Source organism: Sceloporus undulatus, chromosome 3 (genome assembly GCF_019175285.1).
Source record: "Sceloporus undulatus isolate JIND9_A2432 ecotype Alabama chromosome 3, SceUnd_v1.1, whole genome shotgun sequence".
In the NCBI taxonomy this organism is placed as follows: domain Eukaryota; kingdom Metazoa; phylum Chordata; class Lepidosauria; order Squamata; family Phrynosomatidae; genus Sceloporus; species Sceloporus undulatus.
The window spans coordinates 243,712,683-243,717,574 of record NC_056524.1 but is presented as its reverse complement, the minus strand read 5'-3'; positions in this window follow the sequence as shown (position 1 = coordinate 243,717,574).

Sequence of the window (4,892 nt, the reverse complement as noted above, 5' to 3'; positions counted from 1 at the left end):
TTATTATTATTATTATTATTATTATTATTATTATTATTATTATTATTATTTCCTCACCTTGGAATGCCAGAAAAGGATGCGATGCCATGCATTCTTTGCTTTTCCTAGGCTACCCCTGAATTCCTTAGAGATAGTAGTAAAAGCATTCTGTATATCAATTTGCCAGTTTGCCAAATTGGAAAGAGAAATGTTGAAACATTCTCATTGTAGCATTCATTCGCAAAGGAAAAAAAGTCTTGCAAAGTGCCTTTTGCAGCATTTCCCCTTTGCTGGAAGTGAGGAAATGAAAGAGAAAGTGAACAAGCATCTAGCCACGTTCTATCTAAATATATATCTACCTGAAGCAAAAACCATGCACATTTTTTGCCAAAAATAATTAAAAATAAATAAAAATAAAAAGGGAAAGGGAAAGGGAAAGGTTCCTGCTGGAGAGCAGAGGCTTGGCATGCTCTATCCCTCTGACCTGCCTTGAATTGACCCTTCCTCCTGCTCACGTTCTATCTATATACCTATTGCAAAAACCATGCACATTTTTTTGCCAAAAATAATTTAACAAAAGTAAAAATAAAAAGGGAAAAGTCCCTGCTGGAGAGCAGAGGCTTGGCTTGCTCTGTCCTTCTGACTTGCCCTGAATTGACCCTTCCTCCTGCCTCTTCCTTCACCTCCTCCTGCTCTGTTACAGAATGCCCTCCATGGCCCCCTTCTTCCCCCAGGCTCCTTCATCCTCCTCCTCCTCCTCCTGCTCCATCACTTTCTCCAGTTCCCCCCTCTGCCCTCCCTCTGACTGCCCTTTGCAGCCCCCGTCAGTAACTCCACTTCCCCTTTATTGCAGCCTGTCACCCTTTGCCTCCTGTCACCCCAATTCCTCCTTTTTGCCTCCTGTCATTTGCCTCCTATTGCATCCTTCCTCCATCTCTTTCCTCCTCCGCCGCCCCGATGAGGGGAGATGTTATGGCCAGCCAAGAGTAGGACTTGGAGGAGGATGGGTCTACTCCAGAGTAAGGAGTAATTGAGGCTACACCAGGTGTTAATTCTGCTCTGCCAGAGCCCAACCCTGATCTCCCAGCCCCAGAGGAGGAGGTTCAACCAGGTCCTAGTGCTGATGGGATTCCTCTGGTGGTACAGCAGCCTAGTGGTGGCTCTGGGGAGGAACCAGGACTGGAGGTTCCTTCCTTTGGGCAACACAGGGCTGAGAGTGCTGGCAGACACAGATCCTGGAGAATTGATGAGAGGCAATTAGCTAATCAGCCTCACCTGGTATGGGGTGGAGTGTCTCCTATTTAAGATGCAGGGAGAGGTTAATTCAATGCTAGAGTTTATTGCATGATCCTTTGATGTGATTGCTGCCTGCACTGGCTCCGTATATCTTGACTCCTTGTTGCCTTGACTCTTGACCTTGGAATGAACTGGACTCTTGCTACCTTCTGGCTGACCTGACTCTGGACTCGACTGACTATCATGATCTCTGTTCTCCTGACTTCAGCTTTGGCTTTTGGTTTGCTGTTTCTCTCAATCCCTGCAAAGTCTGTGGACTATTTCCAGCTGCAGAGCTAATTACCTTGCTGAGCCTTCCTTATCGGCATGTGTTTGTGTGTTCTGGCCGTAGTCCAGGACAGAAGGGAATGCTCGCCCTCTGCTCTCCCTCTGGCCTAAATCCCTCCCCTGAACTTGACACAATCATGATCGGGGGCAGGTGCATATTTGGCAGAACCCGGTTTTTTAAAAAAGAGACGGCTTTTTCCACGATTGCAAATGACCCGCACTAAGGGTCATTTGACATGAAACACTTCTGCATGCCTCTGATTCGCTTGTGGGAGATTCAGGGCCAATATGAACTTCATGTGAAAGAATCGATTTCTGATCTGGGGTAAAGTGTAGTCTGAATGGCCCCTTACTTTACCAATGAGAATAAGAACTCTTTTTTTTAAATATATATTTATTAATTTCCACCAAAGCAAATATAAAATACATAAACACATCAACAATCCACATTTATACATTCAAATATCCACAGAGTACATAATACATAATGCAATACATGGACAAAACAACATTAAACATAAAACAATTATTTACAGAGTCACAAGCACACCACATTGACTTCCTGCAGAGTGATCTAGAACGTGACATAGCCAAGCTGTACTTTGATACAAAAGAGAATCACCAAATATATCATACCACACTTGCGTTTACCAATTTACCAATGTAGATATGATGTATAAATTAATATCTTATGTATTTTTCTTGAATTACCAATAAAAGTTATTTAACTACAATATGAAAAGATTGTGAGCAGTATATTTAGATCTATATCAATTTCCCTGAATTTAAAAAATCAACCAAAGGGAGCCAAACCATTTTTTCTTTGTTCCAGTTTAAATTCTTCATATAGCATGTTAGCTTGTCCAATTCCATGTAGTCCATGACTTTCATTATCCATTCCTTCCAAGAGGGTATTGCTTCCCCTTTCCAATATGTTGCGAGAGTTATGCGTGCAGCAAAGATCATATAAAAGAAGAGTTTGCCATGTTTGGCCTCGAGACTATTATCTGCAATCATATTTAGGAGGAAAAGTTTAGGATCAAAACCAAAATCTTTTTTGACAATTAGCTTCATCTTACCATAAATCTGTTTCCAACACTTATTAACCATTTTACAATTCCACCACATATGAAAATAAGAACCTGGGCAGTTGCCGCATTTCCAACACATTGGGCTCTGGTCTTTATATATTTTACAAAGTTTCATAGGAGTGAGATGCCATCTATTTTGCATTTTATGGTACAGTAGTTTTCTTTTAGGGCTATACAGGTGGTATACTTAAGCCTAACATTCCAATTTTTTTCCCATTGCGATAATGGTAATACTTCCTCCAGTTCCTGTGCCCATTTGATCATACAGGGTTTTATGGTTTCCTCATGCATTTCTAGATCCAGTAAGAGATTATAAAACTTAGAAATCTTTTTCTTATTTACCCCCAGAATTATTTTATCCACAGTCGAGTATGTTGTGTAGATGTTAAAGGATTTCAAATCAAATAAAAATCTCTCTCTAATCTGACGATATAAGAACCAACTAAGATTATAACCCTCTGTTTCCAATTCATCCTGCGCTTTCATAGTTATCTTATTAGTTTTTTTGTCTATTAAAACTAAGTCCTGATAGGTTACCCATCTGTTATTACAAATTACATTGTTTCTATGAGAGGCCTCATTAATTAACTCTTACCTATCTGCCTACACAGCTATGCACATCAGCCTCCTTTTCAAATTTTACAGAGGCCAGGTCATTCACTCTCCCTCTCTCCCATACTTAACCTCTTTTTGTGTAAGTGGAAACTGCCCTTAATTGTTGTTACTAACTCAATAACCAGCATACAGGAGAAGTTTTGTGTTGAAGTAGCTACTTTTGCTGTTTCATGAGCACCCCCACCCCGTCCTGTGCCATGATTAGCAAGGAAATAATCCACTATTACAATATACTTACTAACAGACTAATAATATAACAGTTATTGCTGTAGCTTGATGATATGAATCAAGTTCTTGGAAATGTTTAGTCAATCATGTATGAACACTTGACCCTTGCCCTTTAAGGCAAATGGAAACTTACTGGTGGTGATGGACAAGATATGATGATAATGATGGACTTGTGGTTCCAGCCTGTGATTAATGCTTCTTTAAAGAAGGAAGTGGTGACAAAGTTTTTCAGAGAAGGTGTGGTGAGTCCACTCAATTTGGATGCTTGCAATTAGTTGCTACCATTTCCAAACTTCCTCATTTTGAATAAACTTTTGAGAAAGTCATGGCTGAGCAACTCCAGAAGTGCCTTGACCCATTTCAATCTGGTTTCAGGTAGTGCTTCTGGTACTGAACAATCCTTGGATCCTTGATCCTCCCAAGGAGAAGAAAAGAAAATACACCTCTGTTGATTCTACTAGACTCTCAATAGTTTATTTTATGAGATTAACTCTGAGGGTAGTTTTGTGCACGGAGAACCTATGGTTCTGCTCCGAATGACAACATTATTTGCAGAAAGCAGCACTGGAGATTTCTGCCTGACCCCAAGTCAATTGTGCCAGAATTCTCTTTTGTTCCTCCCCCATTCCTGCACTTTTAGTACCATAAAACCACTGGGAGATGTGATCAGGTGAATTAGCAGCATACTGATAACTATCTATGTTGTTCCTTATTATGCCAGATGATGCCATATAGGTGCTGGGCTGGATGAAGGCCAATAAATTTACACTAAATCACAAGATGGAGGCACTATGGAAAGGACTTCGTGAGACTGCAAATCTGGTCTACAGTGTATTGCACTCACCCAGAATAATAAGTGCATTGTTGGGAGAGTACCAGGTGATTTCAGTGACTTGGGCTGCCTTTGTCCAAGGTTAGCTAGTGCACTAGCTACTGCTACTCTTGGACAGTGTGTCATGTTCCAGTAACTTGTATGTAGATTATGGTAATACTGTTGTTGGGGTGTAGAGAGACGCGCTGTGTCCACTATGACCACATGCAGAGTTGATCCACGCAGGCAGGACGCCATGAGAAGGCTCTTGGAGAGACGTCTGCAAAGGCTTCAGGCTGAGAAGGAAAAATTCCTCCCATGCAGGCTCTAACCTTGAGCTCTCAGCTTGAAGAAATAAACACTGCTGGACAGCAAGGCTCTCACTCAAACAAGAGGGCTTTAATCACTTGTTGCAAGCTATTTATAGGATCACACAGAGTACCAGACAGCTGTCTTGGATACTCACAGCTCCATATACAGACAAACAAAGTGCTTCGCCAGCCACCGACCACAACAACCCAACAACGGAGATAAACATCTTCTTCCTTTTATTGGTGGTCTTGTATGAAGTCATGTGGTGTCCTGCCACCAATGAAACCTTGCTG